The 22289-nt window shown below is 40.7% G+C and overlaps 1 long non-coding RNA gene across 1 annotated transcript in view; it reads right to left on the minus strand.

Moving 5' to 3' along the window:
* Positions 1-1498: 1498 nt before the first annotated feature.
* LOC137859522 (uncharacterized) overlaps positions 1499-22289 on the minus strand; it is a 32564-nt gene continuing 11773 nt past the window's right edge. Inside the window, exons 2-4 of the long non-coding RNA XR_011098358.1 lie at positions 2780-2869; positions 1965-2041; positions 1499-1615 (exon numbers count right to left, since the gene is read on the minus strand). This is a non-coding gene — a long non-coding RNA (uncharacterized lncRNA). The remainder of the gene's footprint in view (positions 1616-1964; positions 2042-2779; positions 2870-22289) is intronic.

Raw genomic sequence — 22289 nt, forward strand, 5'->3', positions numbered from 1 at the left:
AGAGCTTGAGGGAACTAAGATAAGGACTTATTCCTAGGGGTACACTAAGACACCTTAATATTTCTATGACAATTTGCAAGTTTGGGTAGATGATTGGGTCTTTCTTTACACAGGAAAAGATCCTGAATACCCTAAAAATTGACTGTTTCTCCATTCAAAAAATAAAAATTAAAAAAATGCAGCTCTGAGTCTGGAATCGGACAGCTGCAAGAAGTTTCATCTGGTTTAAGCTAATTTTTTTTTTTTTTCAATTATGTTTACTTCTTTTTAATAAATTGCATTAAAAACAATACTGTCATAATCTCTGTTATCATATGCACATGTATAGGAAGTTGCTGCTTATGGTGTTCTTTGGTCCGAAGTGATAAATTTTGGTTGGGGGAACTATATGTTCTTTGCATTGTACTGCTTTGGGAACTACTGTGAGGCAAAAGGATGGGACACATCTATATATATATATATATATATTTAAAAAAAAAAAAAAAGGCAGCCCTCTGAGATGACAGAATCTGTCCTCACTCTCCAATCCACCTCCTCAGCTGACAGAATTTGCTGGCGTATCAGTGGTGGCTGTTGAAAAGCTGGAAATCTCACTGCCTCACAAACAGGCCCAAGAACAAGCAATGAATTAGATTTGTTTTTGAGTTATGATTTGCTAGTTATGACTTTAAATTGGATGTGGCTTCCAAGAGATAGCATGGTGGCATCAGCTGTGACTCCAGAACTGTGGCTAGGCTGTGATTTGTGCATTAAAATAGGACTAGACATACTTAGCTTTATAACATTTAACCAGAGATTGAATGCAGCCCTTAGAGGACAAGAATCTATTGATTCTAGTAAGCTTTTACTGTCTTGTTTTGAAAATTTTCCAAGAATCAGACTTCGGGGAGAAGAGACAAATCCAAAACTCCCAGAAAGCTTCTCTCCCACAGATCTCAAACCACACACACAACTACTTTCTCCTGTCACACTTCACATGAAAAAAAAAAAAAAAAAAGTTTATTCCTCTCAACCTGCTGAATTACCTGAAGGAAACCACAGTGGGAACCTCACATGTTCATTACCATTTTTTTCACAGCTAACTATGGGGCACTGACTATGTCTTAGTCTAACACACACACAGAGATAATTCCTCACTTGATTCTGGGCAGCAACAGCTGCTTATATGATGATTCTCTTCACTGCAGTGATTTTATGTTATAGAAAATGACTTAGAGTGTCCATGTAAATGGGATTTTTTGAAGTCATGACTGCAGTGAATCACTTCTCACATCTTTCGCTTTCCAAGGATGAAAACACCAGAATCGTCTTTTTTCCTCTTGTAAAACAGACTTCATATTCCTGTGGTCACCTGTGCCACCATTATCAGTTTAAATTCCTCACTTTTTAGGATCAGGGATGTTCCAGATTAGGGTCCTAAAATAAATAAGGTTATCTTTTAATCCTCTCTCTCAAAAAAAAAAAAAAAAAATAGGCAAAAGATTGTGGAAATACCTTGCCTGATAGGATTGCATTTGCATTATTCTAGGCACATCTCATTATTGGCTTACAGTGATCCTGCAATTAAGACAGACAGGCCTTTCCCTTTACCTCTCATTTCCAGCTGATGACCTCCCTGTCAGGTCCATGGGAAGAAGAAATACCTTTTATTATTCCCCACAAACATGACCTTGCAGTCTGAGCAATTATGTTTCATCGCATTATATTATTCTCTGCCTGGTTGTTCCGAAATAATGGTTCAAGCTTCCACCACACTGGCAAAGCCTCTCATCTGTGTTTCACCAGCACGGATCCACTTTTTATGCCAAGGCCATTACAAAAAAATATCAGATATGATCAGTCCCCAGAATGATCCTTGAAAGACTTCACTCCAACCCAATTAGCTCTCTTCCAGCACAATTTGTCTTATCAGTTTCTTTATCCACCTGCAATTCGCCTCTTAATCCTCCCTTTCTCTGGCTTACCTGCTCTTGTCCTGCATAGCTCTGAGCCCAGCATTTTGCTGCAGTCCAGGCAGATTAGTTCTACTGTATTTCCCTGGCTTAAAAAAAAAAAAAATCCAGTTGCACAGAAATATCCCACTAATCTGCAACACCCAAATGACCTTTCTATATTATTTTTACATTTATCTCCACATCTTTTAATTATCCTGCCCTTCAGAGTTGCCTTACTGCTGTCCATACCAGTGACCCCACTGCCCAACACCTTCCCCCTCCCTGCCCACACTCTTTTTGTCACTACATGTGTCAGTAGCTGCCTCTTTGTCACTCTTCCATTAAATGCTCTCTTCCTTTGAAGGTCCTTGAGTGCATTTTTTATGCCAAAAGCTCTCTTTTCCCTCAGAGAGAGACTGCCAGATGTCCCAGAGCTCAGTTGTACTGAGTTCTGAATCTTACTTCCACCTCTGAGGCAATGACTTCCATTTCCTATACACTCACTCTCTGCAGGAATACTAACCTTGCCTCCATATTTTGCATCACACAAGGAATTAATTCAAAATTACCACTTTACATGAGCCCGTAGAAGAGTAGAAGTCAGTATTTATCAAAATACTGGATGGGGAAGTTACCTCTCAGAACTGTGCTCATCTTGAGATTTAGGGGCTGCAGTATCTTTCAGATGCATCCTGCATGTATCAGTCAGACTCCACTCTGCAGACTCAGCCTGGCCAATTAATTACCTCAGTCTCAATAGCCACAACCTCTTATGAGATAATAATGTGTTGTTCCCACAAGCTGATGTACTTTAACCATGTGTCTGCCAGCCTGTGGTGCATTACCTTTTCTCAATAGAGCTGTAACTGCTGCACCTTCTCCAACACTGAGCAGTAATTCTTTCCTCTTAAATCCAGTTATGATTCATTTTGCACCTGACATAAAAAAAAAAAAAAAAAATAAGAGGCCTCTGAGATTGGAAGGCCCGCATCATGCTTTATTCATAACCAGCACACAGAAAAAGGCCAATTCTGCAAACCCAATTTCAGTTGAATTCGATTTATAAATAAAGAGTAGCCACATGGGAGAACCGAGCCGAGGAGAGGGCTTGGAGGGAGGTGAGGGAGCAACACCTCTCCTGAGGGCTGGGATTCATCTGCTTGTTTTGGCAGATATCTGATGGCTGATAGGAAAATAGAGCTGACAAGAAGAAAGGGTGAACGCAGCTTGTTAAGCAGAAGCCCAAACGACACTGCTGCAATTTGCCAGCACCTATTTAAAGCAGGAGTTACAAGGGGTTTGCGCAGTCATTGACAGGGGACGCTGGCAGACCGCCATCCCCAGGCTTCCCTTCTTTCTAGGAAAGCTGTTTCCAAATGCTGAGGGGTGAAGGGGGGTGAAGGGAGGCAAAGCTTAGCATTGTGAATTAAAGCTAGAGGCACAGGAGAGTTTCTTGAGCTGTGCTGCTGGAGAAAGAGCACCAGGGAGAAGCATGAGAGCTGCTACTCAGTTCCTGCTGAAGGAGGCAGCGGTGCCGAGCGGGACCATGCTGCTCTCCCAGCTGCTCACCCCAGGACTGCAGCTCAGGCACAGCAGAACAGGCAGCAGGAGAGCAGAAACAGTGGTGACAAGGTAGAGCTGTCTTCCAAACTTCAGTCAACCTCATTAACAAAACAGAGTCCTCCCACAAAACCTCACACCCCTTTTACCTACCCTCATTTTTTTTCTAGAGCATCTTAATTTCCTCAAAGCCTCTGTCCACCACCACAGAAACTCTTCCTCTCTGATTTTGGGGATTGTCTCCAACCCACTGCATTGCAACCTTCTGTAGATAAAAGGGGTTCCTTCATACCCCACTTTTCCCAAAAATTAAACTTCTATGTTTTGTGCCCTTTCTTTTTCCTCATGAAAACTGAGTTTTGCACCCTTAAGAGGAGCCATTTGCATCCACTTTATTCCCAGGATGAATGGACTCAACCCTCATCTATTAGGCCTATTTTCCATTAACTTATGGAATAGCAGGACTTAGTGCATCTCAGCCTAGACAAGTTCATATTTTTATTTATGCAGGCTGGTGCCTGGGAACAAGGATCCCAGGTGCTGGGCATTGATGTTCAGCCCCTGTGAGCACAGCCTGCTATACTCTCTGCTCCACTAACACATTTGATTTAGTTCGATTTGGTCTTAAGACCAAAGAGAACACTGGAGAGAAGAGGAAGAACAGACAGTGAATTACATAGGTCCACATATCCCTGCAAATACAGTCCTAAAGGGCTGGATTATGTCATGCCTTGGCCACATCATAATTTATGTTAATCCTGAAGATATACTGAAAGTACTACATCATACACCCTATATTCAAAAGAGATGGTTTTAATCTTCTATATTAACAAGTCATTTTTCTTCTTCCTTCACTTGGCTCTGCAGGTGTTTGTTTTACAGCCAAAGAGCTTATAAGAGATAAGAACCAATTTCTTTTCCTTTTCTTTTACTCCCCTACCACTGAGCTACCCCAAGCACAGAATTCACTTGCATCAAATCCAGCCCTCAGCTTTCGCAAAATTTCTTCCTCCCTTTCACCAACAATGATGGCAGCAAGGGCATTCTGATGATGTTCTGCTGGGACTCTTCAGCTGTTTCTTTTATGTATGTAAGAGAGACATGTATATGTATGCACATGTTTTTACATATATAGAAAAAAATGTATATGTATATATATGTGTATGTGTATATGCATGTGTATGTATATTATATATATAAAGCACCCTTTACCATATCGATAACCATAATCCAGAACCACTCTGGTAGCAGGAGTAAGAACAGGAGCTGATCTGTTAGCACCTCACCATTTCTGCTTCTAAACAATTAAAAAAAAAAAAAAAAAAAAAAAAGCCACAAGATTTTTCTGAATGAAGGCCAAGGCAAAGCACCCCAAAATGGCTGGGAAGGGACTGTGGGTGTGGAACTGACCCTGGCAGCCTGGGCCACGAGAGCCTGGACCTGACTACCCAGACACGTAACTGAGAAAACAAGTTACCACACACCAGCTAAACATTCATAATACATGTATTTCCTTATGAATTTCACATTGCATGTAAGGATTTGAAGTCTTTCTACCCTCGGCCCCTGAAGAAGACAATTTTTATTTATTTTTTATAACAGCAAAAGCTAGAATTTTACTATATAAATACTGGGAAGCTAAACCCAAAGTTGTTTTACAGAACTTGCTTAAAAGAAGATACAGTTGCGGTTGAAATAAATTTATTTAAAATGAATCAAATGTAGTCCCTCCAAAGCAGTCCCTCTAAAGGGTGTTTAAAGTGCTAGTTATTAATTTTTGCTGTGCCCTCTGAATGAGATAAGCGTTGCCTCCCATTTTACAGATTAAAACACCGAGACAGAGATGTGCAATGAGTTTCTCCAAGCCACAGAAGGGGACCTTGCTAAAGTACAATGGGAATGCAATGGTTAGTGGGTTGCTGTGAATAACAGAGCAGGGACACATTTTCAAACTCACTATGGTAAGCGTAATGACTAACTTCATTTTTGCAAGTGAATTCCTTCTCTCTGATTCATTCATTCCTACAGCTGATGAGCTCATATACTTCACAGTGCCCATGGTGGGCAGCTTTCAGACCTCAATCGCATCCAGTCCTGATCTGTAAAATGTGACACTTGTCTTCAGAGCCCTGCCTTGGGATAAAACTAGCATAAAACAGTTTGCATTTATTATCTGCAGGTAGCAAATGACAATTTCAAGCTATGTGTTATGCAGGGCCATTGATTTTTCTACCCAAGTGTCTTACTTTATTCCCAGAGATCTTAATTTTGGCAGATATCCTTCTCCAAGCAATCCCCCTATATTGTGTCCCATGTCCAGGGCTCACTGGTAAGTCAGTGTGGCTCTCCGTGGCTCATGATTTGTCTATACCATTTGTTTTCTGTTGTTTTCCAGCTTTTCACTTGTTTTATTTTACAGATAGTGGGTTGTTCATTGTTTCAAGGTCATTAATAGAGCAGTGATCAAATAAAAAGACCTTGGGCATAAACATGAAAAGACCAAGAAAAATAAAAAAATGTTAGTACAGAAAGTTTCTAATATCCAGTGTAGTGTACAATTTTTGACTTTAAGCAAAGGAAAGTTGATGACTTTAATAGTTCTCCCATAAAAATGTGTCTTTTTTTTCCTCCTGAAAAAAAAAAAGAAAGAAAGAAAAAAAAAATCTGCTAATATCTTTTTTAAAACAAGACACTTTCCTGCTCTACCAGAGCAATCAAACCTGTGATTCAATGTTCTGGCTTCAAGCTACTAGCCTGGGCACTAGGCGTACTTAAAGGAAATTAATCTGAATTTTGCTTCATGGAAAGGGCATATTTTCACTTTATTTTTAAATTAAAGGAGGAAAAGTAGAACGAAGGGGGAGCAGAAGGGAAAGAAGAAGGGTGGGGCTCATTATGAAGCCGCAGGGCAAAATTGGTTCACATTAGAAATGCTTCAGAGCTCAGCATTAACTTTGTTCTTTAACAGTAAATAATCTAGTGAGCAATAAGAAATGTATAAGTACTGCCAGGGGGGTTGTAGATTGGTAGACACAGGGGTTTGTTTAATGTCTCCCTCTACGTGCATATTGTAGTTGATATTAAAAATTGGATATTAGAGTTTGCCTTGGACTATTCTATTTATTATTTGTGCTGTGATGGAGAATGAAATTCTGCATCCTGTGTTTTATGGGTGGTTAAGCTAGATAATCTAATCATCCCTCCTGGCCTTTCACTCGACACAGCTGGAGGTTGCAATAAGGATTCAAAGGCTCCATCTTATTAAATACCAGAGCAAATTCACCGTTATTATTTCTTTCTTTGTAAGAGTACATCAAGAGGAGAGCCCGGTGGTAGCTAGATGCTCCACAACATAGAGCCAAGGTATGGACTCTGCTGGGAGATGTTTAAGGTAAAAGAAACAGGCCAAAGGGGCGGGAAGGGACAGATTAATAGACACTGTTGTCAGTCAGTATGATAAACCAAATTCTGGCTTCCTTTCCCTGAAGCTCTAACCATTCACCAGACACTTACCTCTTCAACAGACCCGGGAAGGCCACATTGTGCCCCAAAGCTGCACACGGATTTGGGGAGAAAGGGACCACAGCACTAGCAAGGATAGATGGACGTGAGCTGGTGTCTGCAGAGCCACCCACCTGCAGAGTCTCTGCCACTCCACCTTTTCCTTGGCTGTCCAAGGGTGGGAGATGTAGTCATCCCACTGACTTGTACTGCCTCTGGAGGGCCTGCTGGACAAGGACCTTATCAGAGAGGGGCTGATCCTTGGTCAGGAGCAATAATATAGAAGAGACACATCTAAAAGGTTGGTTGCTGAACTGTGATTGAATTGTCTGCAAAAAGTCTTTCAGCTCAGGTTATCCAAACCCAGAGAAAATGGACAAGCTTAAACTTGGACTTAGCAGCCGTTAGAATGAGGGAAAATATCATGGGAAGAAAGAAATATCTTTGGAGGCAGGCAAAGTTTCCCCAGAACCTGAGTGAATGCTTCACAGAGAGAACAGTAACCTTTACTGGGGTTTTGATGTGTGCTATCTAGTTCTTCATAAGAAATTTGTGAGGCTGCCAGGTGAAGTGGGTGTTTTTTTCTGTGGCTCTATGTAAGTCTGTTGAGGACTGTGAAGGACTCAAATACAAGATCCAAACACTGCCAGACTCTTAATTTGGGGATTTCAGACACTCGTTCACAGTTTGTGTCCCTTACTCCATTCGGGTTCTGTGATGGGCAACCAAGAGGCATGATAGCTCTCTCTTATCCTGTAGCCACCCCTGCAGCCTTTCCCCGCCTCTATTTCAGTTCGGTTACCAGAGAAAAGCACATTATCTGCTGTGCTCAGTGCTATTCACATCTAAGTGATGACCTTTTAGAGGACCTAACAATTTCACTGAAAGAGGGAGAAAAATAAAAGAAGGAAAAAATGTTTTTTTTATCTGATTCTATCATTTTACAAGATTCATAAATGAAGATCGTATATGCCATATTATTAATAGTCGGGAAGGTGAGCAAGGGCTGAAAAACGAACAGGTTTTGCTGTTTTCTCTACAATGGCAATGAACTCAAATTCCTGATTCTCACGCTTCTAAAGGTCAACCAGCTTTAGTACAAAACACAGGAGTGGCCATATTGTCTGACACCAGCTAGCACACAAGCCTTTAGGGAAAAGTAAAAGTGGGCAGTTATATATGATGTTTCCTGTAAACCTCCTATGGTTTGCCTATTTAATAAGTCCAAAAAGAGCCCTCTTCCAAGTATATGTCTAGTCTTCCTCTGAGCCCATGTAAGTCTGCATCCAGAATATCCCCAGGAAGTGAATTACACAAGTCTGCTACAAATCTTGTGAAGAAATCTCTGCTCTTGTTCACTTTAAATCTGGCTCCCACTACTCTGGGGAGCCTGGGTTTCTGCTCTTTGGCCCCTTGCTCTTATTTTGAAGCAGATGGAGAACACTAGATCCATCTCCACCTTTCCTGGATATTTAAACCCGCTTCTGCTTATATTTGTCTTAATATGCCTCTTAACATTTCAGATTTGGAAACTTCTGCTTTGGCCTCTCCTCCCTAGATGTTTGCTAAGCTGTGTCTTAAAGGATTTCAGACAGCTGAGATTCTGTACTTTCTCTCAGATATTGGATCCCTCTCTCAAGGGTTGATTGTATGTTAATAAATTATTTTCTTCCTCCCCCCCCCCTTTTTTTTATTGTAATTATACATCCCATAGGAGAGCCATTGTGTTTTATATACACAAAAACATCCTGAAAATTTAATGTCAGCATAGCAACAGGGAATTCAGAATCTAAATACAGCCATGCATTCATTTTCCCTCCACTGATCATAAATTCATACAACAACAAAAGTTGACTACCTTTAAATCACCTCCTCTCAACTCTTCCTTTATTTAGTTATGAGTCAGGAATCATGCCCTGGTTTTGGGGGTAAGGAAATGTCTTTTCTAGAGTGGGAAGGAAGGGGGATGCTGGCTTGTCTTTCTCTTTTATTTTGTTTTAAATGTCCTTTGTATTTGTAGAGCAGAGAGCAGTCCTGCTTTATGCAGCAGGTCGGGACAAGATATGTAGTGCTATTCCTTTCCCTTTTCTCATTTGTGCAAAACCAGGAGGGTGCTACATTATCCAAAAAGCAGAACAGACTTATCTGTCACTTGCAGAGCTTGGCTAATGTATGTTGCAGTTGTCCCAGGAACACTGTCTCAGCGATATAAATGTAATAGAGGCAGTACGAATGCATGGCATTAAATCAAATATTAACTCTGACCCTTAGAGGTCAAAGAATCAAAAGCAAAAAGCCGTAGATGTTCTTTCTGAAGCTCCTGAAGACCCCCTATACAAAGTCTGAGAAAAGCTGGTGATTCATCAAGTACCTGTATGCAGACTGTGGGGTGCTGAGAGCTTACTCTTGCTGGCTCTTGAAGGAGCTTCAGGATCCCCCTCAACCCAGGGCAATGGCACTCCTGCCCCAGAAGACCCTCCCCTTGCTGCCCCTGGAATAGTGAGAAGTTTGTCCTTGCTGCAAAAAGCGAGGAAAGCTGCTCACATTTCTGTGCTTTAGCTGTGAAAGCACTCAGCTCCTTTTGCTAGACAAGGTGTGTTTATTCAGAGAGCCTTGCAGTATTTTGCAATAAGAAATAGTGCTGCCTTGAAGGAACTGTGAAGCAAGCTGGTGTTTTTCAGATCATGTGCTGGAAAAGGGACTAATCTGGACATGGGGGAGGGAGAGGGTATCTTTTGTTCAAGTGAATCCCTGGCAGAGGCAAGGGTTGAAAGCCTCATGCTTGCTTTAACCACTGTACCAATCTGTCTCCTGAAACAGCACATGCTCTTTGGACAGCAGCAAATCCCAAAGTATATGAATAGAATCATTAAGGTTGGAAAAGACCTCCAAGATAACCTGGTCCAACCATCACCCTACAACCAATGTCACCCACTAAACCACGTCCCTAAGCACCACATCCAGCCTCTCTTTGAACACCCCCAGGTACAGTGACACCACCATCTCCCTGCACAACCCATTCCAATTCCTAACCACTCTTTCTGAGAAGAAATGTCTCCTAATTTCCAACGTGAACCTATCCTGGTGCAACTTGAGGCCATGCCCTCTAGTCCTATCACTAGTTACCTGTGAGAAGAGGCCAACCCCCAGCTCCCCACAGCTTCCTTTCAGGTAGTTGTAGAGAGCAATAAGGTTTCCCCTAAGCCTCTTCTTCTCCAGATGAAACAACCCCAGTTCCCTCAGCCACTCCTCACAGGACTTGTGCTCCAGGCCCTTCACCAGCTTCGTAGCCCTTCTCTGGACATGCTCCAGAGCCACAATGTCTTTCTTTTAATGAAGGACCCAAAACTGAACACAGTACTCAAGGTGCAGCCTCACCAGAGCTGAGTACAATCACCTGCCTGGTCCTGCTGGCTGCACTATTCCTGATACAGGCCAGGATGCCATGGGCCTTCTTGGCCACCTGGGCACACTGCCGGCTCATGTCCAGGCAAGTGTCGACCAACACCCCCTGATCCTTTTCCTCTGTACAACCTTTCAGCCACTCTGCCCCAAGCTCTGTAGCATTGCATGGCGTTGTTGTGACCAAAGTTGGACCCAGCACTTACCCATCCCGTTGGCCTCTGCCCATTGATCCAACCTGTCTAGGTCCCTCTGCAGGGCCTTCTTGCCCTCCAGCATATTGACTCTTCCCCCCAACCTCCTATCATCTGCAAACTTACTGAGGGTGCACTCAATTCAGCAGACTGAAACAATGGAGAGAAATGGAACAAGGTCTTCCAAGAAAGACTCTGCAAACGAGGGGTATCTTGGAAATGAGTTAAGTCTTGACTGAGCAAAGATCAGACAGCCCACAAGCATAGTAACCCACATCCCTGCTCTACCTTACAATGCTGCTGAACATCAAGCTCAGATCCAAATAACAGACGTCACCTCCTTCTTGGAGCATGGTCCAGAGATCAATGGAAGTGGACCCAGTGGCTGATATTGCAGGGGAGAGGGGAGCAGCCCCTTCAGTGCAAATTCACCCCCTTGATGGCCCACCCAGCCTGAGGTGTTGTATTTACTGATTTGTTCCTCTACTGCTAGTTTTCCATCAGGTCAATAAGCTGAACTGGTGACACCTGGGACTGCTACAAGGGATGAGTTGGAAGGTGACATTAGAGCTTGCCAGTCCTTGCTGGCATTGACCCATGTCTTTTTAGCCAGTCAAGAAGCAGACACCACACAAGTATCAAAATAAACTGAAATGCTGGATTTCCCATGAAGTTTTCTCATCCAAGGGCAACATTAATTAAGCGTGACCCTGCTTAGCTTGTTGAAATATGAGATTTTGTGCCTGGAGTTGTCAGGTCTTTAGGCTAAACAGATTAACAGACAGGTCAGATATAAAATACAACACAGCCCAGAAGGGCTAATATGCAGTTATATGCAGTTTGATATTGACAGTGCCTTTCCAAAGAAGGTTAATTAAAGTAATAGTTTAGCTTTTTTTTTTTTCTTTTTTTTTATACAGCTTTGTTCAAAGAAAATTATTACTTTGAATATTTCCCTGTTTTTTCTTTAATTATGCAACCTGTTACAACAAGAAGCTAATTAGGAAATATATCTGGGTTTGGAAACAAACTGCATCAATGCATTTTCACAAAGGGTTTTCATCTTCTTGAGACAAAGATCGCTTTTAGCTATAATTAAGGCTGATAAACCTGGTAAAGAGGAAATTAACAAAAATCGCAGCATGCTGAGCAGCTCAACGGGCTTATGAAAACAGACTTTTGAAAGGTAAAAAAAAAAATCAACACACAAGTGAACAGTCTTCATGACACTCTTAATTATAGCAAAAAAAAAAAAAAAAAGTCATGGATTTTTGATCAAATTGAGCATTCCCTCTAACTTTCTACAGTTTGATGTTTCATGCCACTTAATTGCTGCAGAGTAAGAGTGGAAGTCTTTTCCATATGCATTAAGGGCAGTAGCAATCAGCAATAAATTCCTGGAAAACAGTTTGTACAAATTGTTTCCTTAATCAAGAGAACTCGGAAGCACTGCCTGATTTACTGCTCCCTTTTTAATGCAGGCTTGTCTTTTAGGAATAGGTGTCAGCACCCCAGCATCTTGTCACAAGTTCTGCTCTTGATTTATTCTCAAGCTGTGGACAAATCACTTAACCTCTTTGAAATTTGCTGTATCTTCCTATAAAATGGATGTATGAATTCCTTCAACTAAATGCTGAGTTGACTCTACCTATAGCAAAAGCTGAGAACCTAGCCCAAAAGGTGGGATACAAGTATTGAAATATGAGGAAGCTTCAGATGCCAGCCAGATTCTCATGGGAACCTCCCTGTTTAGTGCCCTTATGCCCTTAAGTAGCGAAGGATCTTGTGTCATATTAGCATAATGCATGAACTGTCTATGAAAAGTAATTTCCTAAGTCCAGATGTTATAAGTCTCAGACAATATACCTTCAGCACACTAGCAAGATGTGTTCTGTTCCAGATGACAAGAGGAGATCCCACCTGCCATTTTCTTCTCTCAGGTGAGCATTTCCCAGAAGACCATGAATCTTCTATATAGCACTGTAAGCCTCCACTCTTCAAAAACATATGGACAGAATTTAAAACATTGCAGTTGTCATGTTGTCAGTCCTGCCAGGGTACTGGATGTGACACATTGGGGTAAGCAAAGAGGTCTTGGAAAGAATCAGGACTCTTATTAATGGGATATTAAAAAGGGCCATAGGCTTAAAACACACCTCACCCACCCATGTGATACTGGGGGTAACAAATGGCACCACTACAGCGCCTTCTCCCTAGCTGCAAAAGCCTGACAAAGTGTACAGACCAGCCTCAAATTTGGTCAAAAAAAAGTAAATGGAAGGATCACCTTACTCTTGATTGAGTTTGAAATCAGTCTTAGCCTGCCCTAGGTGTGGTTGTTGTCTATACAGAAAGATAGGAGCAGATGGCTTCTCCTCTGATGCTGTCAAGAAGGTGAATCCTGTGCTGTTTTCCTAAATAGTAACTGTAGTTGTTGAGGGGAAGGTGAAGTCACACTGCCTTGGAAGCAGTATGTTGAAGTTCAAAATAACATTGCTGTCCCAGATCTACAGATTGCTCTGTGGAAGCTGTAGCTTTAGACAGACATGCCAGCCCAAGGGGACAAGAAACAACCTTAAAATCTCAGGGGGGAATATCCGGTTATGCAAAGCACACTCTCCAGTTCTTCTAGAGCCTGCTTCTCCTACTCCATACTATGGCAGGGGTTAGCATAGCATAGGTCAAGCCCTGCGCCTAGAGAACTCTGTGGTCTGCTTATGAATTTGTGAAGAGGGGACCAGTACTGCACACACTTTTTTTTTTTTTTGTTATAACTTTCCAAAACCACAATAAATATTGTCTGAAAATATAAATCGATTTAGGAAACAAAGAAATGACAGTGATTTCCATCCTGAAATGAATTGGCCAAAAACCAGTATGCTTCTTGCTCTTCTAATAATGTGTATCACTCAACAAGAAGGTTATTAACGACCTCACTGCAATTCTGTTTCTCTGTCTATATATAAAAGCTGCATTTGTTGATCAAAGGATGACATAATTAAATGTTCTTCAAATGCTCAAGCCACATTAGCTGAAAGCCTCATTTTGTTGTTGTTTCTGCCTTGTTTTTCAAACAAATCAGGAGTTGATCAATTATTTAGCAAGTACTAACCTCCCAACCATCACCTGCATGCAAAGTGAATCTGATTCAAACAAATGTCTTTTTTGACAAATGGTTTCAGCCTGCCTGATTTACCAACATAATGTAAATGAGGTACTTTGACAATGTGGCATTGCTTACAGACTTTTCTTTGTGTCAGTAGTCTTATATTGCTGGCTGTTTGCAAGGACATGGTGAGAAAGGGTTTTCTCTGAAAAGAAAAAATGTGATCTATATCAGTTTGGAAATATGTGTCTTGACAGCCCCTATCCCCAAAAAAGCAATAAGCAGACATACAATTTTGGCTGTGCTCTCAGTAGTGAAAGTCATCTGCTGACTCTAAGGCAGGAAAATCAAGAATACTATTGCAGTTAAGTGAGACTATTAAATTACCACTTCTCAAATCATAAATCTCTTCCAGAGAGGCTCACATGAAGCAAGATTATATATAGACAATTATAACATGAAAGTAAGTTATATTCCACAAGCAAACCCCTTCCTCCTCTTGTGTAAATGGACATAGGCAATCCTGCTGGTACAAAATCACTTTTCAGAGTCAAGAATTTCTTCTCTACTTCTCATTCTTGGGTTTTGCAATTCTATCATATTGATTGTGATGAGCACTTCTGCACATGGGACACTGTTTTCGCTGTTGTGGGTGGGGTGCAGCATGCCTACATCCAATCATTCAGCTACAGATTTGTGTTGACTTAAGCCTCAAGTAAGGGACAGTGACAGCCTCCTTCTTGCAAATCTTAGACCACAACCAAGACATATGGCATTGTGTCTGCAGCAAATGGCAGAGCTTCCTTTCTGCCCTGCAGCCTTCATCAACACCAATACCTCCAGCAAAAACTATTTTACTCCCTAACTGAGGGTTTCCCAGCAAGAAAGAGACATTGTGGAAGTGAGCATTGTGGAAGGCAAGGACCATGGCTATAGCAGTACAACCTCTTATCATGCAATCTGATGGATTAGAAATACTCCACCTGTTGAGATGTTTCATGCAAGGTGGCCCTTGACCGGGAGAGAGAACACTTGAGGTGTCTTCATCTATGAGTTCACATCTTCACTGAATGAGGAGGAAAAAATGTACAGCTCAGTTGTGACTTGTATAAAGTGTGTTGTATCAGCACCGATTAACTTGGCCAGTGGGAGATTAACTACCTGGAGCAACCTGCAGACCAAATTACTCCCTCCTTGCTGTGTCCTGTCAGGCTCCCTCAGCAACTGAGAGGTGAATTTAGGATCATGTGGCCTGAACAAAAACAACAGGGAAAACCTAACTAAAGAGAAGCTTCCCTTTGTGAAATTGAGACAGATGAGGAAACTGGGCTTTATCGGCTGAACCACCGCATGTTTATTAGCACATTTTCTATAGTTTCCAAATACCCCCTGTGTGGACAGGTGTCTGCTTTGAATAGATAATGCAGAAAAACAGCCAATCCACTGGAGAATTAATAACATGAGTAATTTATCACATTCCAGTAGCTCCTGGGCATGTGGCACTGGAAACTTTTCCACTCTTTCCTAAAATGAACCTGGGTTTAATTGAGTCCCAGACTCAATTCAAGTCAGGTGAAGTTCTGTTTGTTCTTAATCAATTCCAATTCTCTTACTCTTTCTCTTCCTTTTACTTCACTGCTATCTTTGCGTGGATCTCCTCTGATTTCTTGAAAGAGAAACTTGAATGAGTATGACCATCAGTCAGTCCTCACACAGGGAAGCAGTTTATTTTATCTTTATTGTCACCTAGTGAAGACTTCTTCTTCCAGCTCAACTAGCAGATGTGATTACAAAAATAAAATAATGCATTTGATTTCCCAGAAATTAAAACATTTAAAAATTCTGTTTCTTTGACTTAAATATACAACTATGGGGCTCTGAACTTCTGCTTTTCCTGTTCCCATCTGGAGCGTCAAATTGTAGAATAAATGTAGAAAGAAAATAAAAGTCTCTCTTAGATTTTCAGAAGCCTAATACTTTTTAAATGCAGAAGGCTGGAAAGGGGATTGGCTATATTCACTTGTCAAAGCACCAGTATTTTACAAAAGCTATTGTCCATATTCATATTATGGGAACTGGGAATAAAAATATAGACTCTCCTTCATACTTATGGGTGAAAAGATTTCAAATTTTAACATGAAACATCTCAGTAGAAACTGAGATGGAAACAAATTTGCCACCCAACATCTCTGAAAGGATTTTATTATTTTTATCAGCTACTTTCACCTCAGGATCTCACCATGTGAGGTACTGCACAAACATGGACCATGTTTCTGTTGGAAAAGATTACTTTAAAGCAGAGTTCAAAAGGCAAAGTGCAAAAGGAGAGAAACAGGAAGCAGCAGGAAGGGTGATTAGCCATCCAAAGAGGAATCTTCCACAAAAAGGCTGTAGCTTTAATCCAGAGCCCTTAGAACCACCGGAGGACCAAAAACATGAGAGTATCTTTCATCTGCTGGGCAGGCAAGGCAAGGATAAGAAACCCTTTGGCAGATTTGCTTTGTCTGAGAGACCTGTTAGGCCATTGTTCTGTTTGTCAGTTCAGAGCTAAAGATGTGAAACAGCAGGCATTAACAATATAGCCCACTTCTGTGGAGGCTGGAGGGAAGCCAGGCAAGTTCTCCTGGAGACTGCAAGGGAACCGGAGAAGCTTTTTCCCTAGGATTAGAAAGGTGCTAAACTGTCCCTCAACAAAGCAGTTTGTTGGACCAGGGCTCTCTCCAGCTAGTAGATACGTGCCTATTTTCTGCCTCTGATCTTGCAATCACTCAGGGATTTTCTTTCCAGACATTATTTTTCCTACATCATTTTGCCTAGGTTCCTTGTTCAGGTATTTTGATAACTGCTGGTGAAAATTTTTCTATAAGATGCAGGTAGCCTTATTCTTAAAAAACATGCTTTTAAAGAATAGAAGAATTCATAAAGAGAGGATGATCTTCTGTAGATGAAGACAGAAGAGATAGGGATTTCCTCAAGTTGATGCACTGATACGTTGATAAAATAGGGATAAAATCATTTTCACTGCACAATGTGGATTCATCTAGTAAAGACTGAAAAAGACAGCTTACAGTGCATTTGAATCACAGATTTTCATTCAGGCCTATCTTTATTAATAGAATAGGTTATTCTCTTTCTTAATGGTTTAAACATAATCAGTGAAGCACCATTTTAACATGCAAATATCTTCTGAAAAGCAAATGTTCCATAAACAAACCCCCATTCTGTATCAGTTATATCTGAGAAACACATCCCATTAGAGCAAGACAAAAAAAGACACAGAACAAGCTTAAAATGTACTGCTAGTTCTGAGATATATTCTGTTGTTCTTTCTTATTATTCTTCTAGTTGCAAACATAGTTAGTTGCAAATGTTTCTTTCCCTGGAGTACAGAAATAAGAAGTGAGTTTATTTTGAACAAAAGCAAAAAAGAACAACAACTATACATGAATGATGATTTCTTCTTGAATTCCATCTGCATGTACTGGCAGCATTTCCATAAGCACTTTTATTTTTTAATTTTCCTAATTTTCCATTGGGAGAACAATACTACAGAATGGGCCTGAATTCATTAGTGGGATTGGAGGCAATTCTGCCTAAGCAGCCACATAGCTCCTTTGAAAGAGATATAGTTAGAGAGAGATGCTGAGGAAGAGATAAGCAAGAACAGTTCTCTTATACAGGTTTAGACAACAGTATCTTGATTGAATTTATAATATATTTATTGCTTCTGTATATGCTCAGCTCTAAAGATGTCATGCTAGGGGCACGGAAGCATCCAAGTGTCTCTCAATATGGTGTCAAGTTGTGTTGTTGTTGTTTTTTTTTTTTTAAACATTGTCCTTATTCTCTACAGCTTACTGTCTTGCTAGAAGGATATAAAAGATGTTTTACCAAGAAGCAACCTGCAATTCAGGGTATGAATGACAGTTTTGGTAGCTTCTACATTGGAAGCAAAAAAAAATTAGCCTAACAGAGAACACAACTGTTCAACCTGCAAACATGTCACTAGATGTTTTGAGGTATACTTCTATTTTGAATTGGTAGAACATGAAGTGGTCTAAGCTTTGCAATCCTTTCTTGATATCTCTTATGCTGTTAAAATCCTAACATAAAAGATACAAGGACTTCTGTCGGTGGTTCTCCTCTTACAGAAAATTAAGGTGCTGTTCCTTGTTATTTAAAGAAAAGCATCATTAAATTGCTCTAACATCTTGCAGACCATACCACAATTCTTGCACTCCCTGAGTTAATGGCCAGATGAACAAGGACAATTTTCAAAAGAAGCTAGGATCATGCAGCATAAGATGCACTTTATTTCTTTGACAAGCATAGTTTATTTTTAATTATTCCTTTTGCTTTACAGTACATTAATAAATGCTCTGGAGTATACTTAGTGTAAGTAATGAAATCTTCGTAATACAAGGCTTCACTACAAGCTTCTGATGCTTACTGACAAAGAGGCAGAGACCTTGGGGGAGATTTTGTTCATGAAAAATACTTTCATGGAAATTAGCAACCCATAAATTAATGAGGTTCTCCCAGAAGAGGAGATGCTGCTCTGTTAGTATGAACCCTCTGAATTCGGGAACCCTTTCCAAGTTAAAACACGAGCTTCTTTGAAATTCAGTGGAGAAGGAGACTGATTCATCCTCATCCCATCCTGAAAGTCAGGCTCTGGAGGCAACAGAAAATACCTCCGCTCTGACTATAAACCCTGCGTACTGTCATGGGCTAAAGCATCAGCCTCCACAGTGCTTAGCAATTAATGACAATCAGTGCCCATCAAAGACTGATTTTAATGATGGCAGCAAAATTACACAGAGATTGCAGCACAGCAAATTTACTGTAGACAAGAAGAGGCTCCAGAGTTGCCCAGTCCCAGGGCCTGGGGTATCACAACACAGAGGCAGGCTCTGGGACAGAAACCTCTAAGATCAGGGTGCCAGATCCAATGGCCCATGCTGCACACCTTCAGTCACTGTTGGCTGGACACAAAGTGTTGCAAAACGACTACAATACAAAAAAAAAAAAAAAAGACACCATCTGCCACCTGCAGCCTTCCTGGCCTCTGCCAACAAGGGAGGGAGAAAGGGGTGAGAGGACTGTCCAAAGTGGGGAAACACACATTGAAGCACAAATTGGCAGCAATTTGGAGAGACCATTCATGCAATATCATGTCCATATTCCTTCTTCCAACAGCAAACACAGGGTGTCCTTGTGTGGGAGGGAGACTGTGGTAGTAGAAGGGAAATTAAAAGGAGATGGAGAAAAAGTAGAACAACTCTACAGCTACATTTCTAGTCAAAAGGGAGGTAAATTATAATCTTCTGCTTAATGCAAACAATGAGGCACAAAATGGAAACGGAAGCTGGATAGAGCCAGCATTAGGCAAATCAACCTCATCATCTTCAAGCTTACCTGATTCAATTTCTACCAGTGCAGTGTAGGAGTTGCACCCAACTCCAAGGGGGTGGATGCATTTGCAGCTCAATGCCCCCCCCCTGCAGCTGCACAACTCCTTCCATCAGCCCGTTTTCAGTTTGACTTACACAAGTTAGTTCTTGTGCTGGGATGAATCAGGTTTGTATTTCAGGGTGGAAGGGCTCCTTTTAAATCCCTCCATCTTATATTTCATTATCCCTGGGAATATATTTAATTATTATGTCATCCACTGAGGGCTTAAGCCCTTGGTGTTTGTACAGTTCCTAACATGGCAAGGTTGTCATCCATGAATAAATATGCCAAAAACCACCACATGACAGCAACAGTAATAACAGTACAAGCTGGTAACTCTGATATGAGTTTCCAAAGTGTTCAAAGAAGAAATGTAGTAAAGACAAACTTTTGCTGTAATACCTTCTACTAAGTACCTTCTAATACCTTCCCTACAAGAAGGGCAGAGACTATGACCCCTCTCCATCCCCATGTTAAGCCTCTGAAGACAGTAGTATAGTCAATTATCTAGCTGAAGAATAGCCAACCCCATCTCCCTCACCAACTAGTTCCATCTGATTTTTTGAACTACATACGCATGATCCCTCACCAAATGCAGTTAAAATCAGTGACAAAGAGGAGGCAATCACTCAAGACAAACTCAGAGCAAAGACTTTCCTGCACTTCATATCTTCCAATGCAGGAAAGTATCTCTGATCAAAATGAAAAATAGAAAGTAAAAAAGGGGGTCTTTTAATGGCAGGATAGTTCAGAGCAATCACATTATAAATCATTTCCCATGTCTGGCAGCTGTTAGCTTTCTACAAGTCAGAAAACGGGAGATGCCAAATTAGTTCCATAATTTCTGCTGTTAAATTATTTCAGTCCACTATTTCTCAGACCATCTCCCAGGCTCTCAGTTTGTTTCACTGAGACATAGACCTGACAAATGTCTCTAGCAAGTGTTGTGGACATAAACTCCATTTTGGGGAGGGCTTTAAGGGACAATGTGTCATGGATAAGACATCCTTTGCTCTTGGAAATAAAACTTATGTGTGAAATAGCAAGTTACACATAGCACTTTGTTATGCAAGATTCCCTATCCAATTCCAAATTTTAACATGATTTACCTGGCCTGCAACATGTTTATAGGAGGGAACAGGTGTGTGTTTTTTTTTAACTTCTGATTTTGAGGTAATTATGTTTAAAACTGAAAGGCTTTTACTGTCATTTATATAATTTTTAGCAATAAACATATTATATATAACAAAAAAATGTCGAATTCAGATGAGAGAAAGAGCCAAACAAAACAAGAAGCAGCCTAAGGAATGTTTTCATCTCTGTGGGAGAACCTAATATACAAAGACCTGATTCAGACTTTCTGGGGGACCAAAAAGGACAAATTCTGCTCCTTTTCATAAATCCGGTTTATGTTACTCTAGCAGCCCTAAGGAGACTTCTAAATGTTAGTAAGCATGGATTTTATTCACATGGAAGACAACCAGCAAAGCTCCTGTTCTCCTCTATATACACCTCTCTCTTAGCTGCAGCTGGGGAGGCGGAAGCAGCACTGCAGCAGAGACAAGGCCGTGAGACACCATGCATTGATTAACATAGTCCCGAGGGATGACTATGTCTGACACCCACACAAACACAATACTATGCTTAACAAATTGTGGAAGTGGGTGACATGGCTGACTCTTTCTCTATCCTACTGGAGAAAAGAGAAGCCCAGGATGATGCTGGATGAATTGTTTGGTGACTCTTATTCAATGAAATTTAGCAACAGAGTGAGAAATTTTATTAATTCCCACTGGGCTAGCAATGTGCCCAGTACAAACATAATTTTATTCCCTGCTGTGACTTTTTAGAATAATGATATACTAAATACTTTTTGGTTTTGTCTTTAAAGGCAAATAAGAAACTGGATAAGATGTAGAAGCTTTTAAGTCTCTGATTTAAATTCAATAGAGCAATGAAAAAATAGAAAACCATGCATAGACAATACAGTTAAGCTTAAAAGCAATAGCATAGCATCATATTATTATATTACATAGTACTACATAGGTATAGTCCTTGAGTCAGGAAACTGGAGAACCTACTTGGTCAGTAGTTTGGACTATCAGTTGCCCCATACACCAGTCTCATAGCTGTGTGCTAAAAGAATATCTATATCTATCTGATAAAAGAAATTGTGCGCATTGTGGATACACATGATATGCAGGAAGCAGTTGGTTCCCTCCTGGATCTACCTGTAAGTGGCTCTACCCCATCTGCAGCAACCATAATCCTACATCTATATTTTGCAGCTTGTTCTTAGTCCTTATCTCAGGCAGAAAAGAAAAACGGGTCTGAATAAATCCCCTCCGGTTCATAATTCAGAAATAGATTACATGTTCATCATGCACTCAGTAAGAGGATTCCAGTGTAGTCTGATTGCTGTTACCATCATTTGAGCAACAGGTCAAGGATTAAGTATCCCAGATCTCAAGACTTTCTGCTTTCTAATTCTGCTACTGATTTATTTTACATCATAATCTCATTTCTCTGCCACAAAGAAAAATCCCTGATTAAATCCACACTTCTAAAGCCTTTTGCAGTTTTCTCATTGCAGACTCTAATGCAGATGTGACCATGTGTATGTCTCTACAGTAAGACAAGTGTGTCATTCAAAGACTACTTTTCATCATAGATATCTGCCATTGCTAGCATCCTTGGTTCAGCTCAGAGTACAAAAAATGGCCTGTACAGTCCCTAGAGAAGACCTGGATTTACAGTATTTTAACTCCAGCCACTGGACGTCACTGAGCATGAAATTCGTATCAACCAAGACATAGCAATAACAAGTAGGGTGTCTCATACAACTGGTTTATCTGCCTGGCTTTCACAGAGCTGTCTTTTTTTCTCTCTTTTTCCCCTTCTCTCTATATATAACCATACAGTTGCAGGTATCCAGGAGAAATTTGAATTCCCCCAGTTCCTGAGTGCAGTCAGGTGCTTAAACTTTTAAATGACTTCCGGTGGAGAAATGATTAGACTCCCTTGAAAGAAAATGTACCTTGTTATGCCAAGCAGAGACAATATGATTGGAAAGTTGACACCCAAATTCTAGACTCCTTGGTTACCACGATAACTGACTGATAATGCTGTGATTTTCCC

The sequence above is a fragment of the Anas acuta genome, chromosome 7 (assembly GCF_963932015.1).
Source record: "Anas acuta chromosome 7, bAnaAcu1.1, whole genome shotgun sequence".
NCBI lineage: Eukaryota > Metazoa > Chordata > Aves > Anseriformes > Anatidae > Anas > Anas acuta.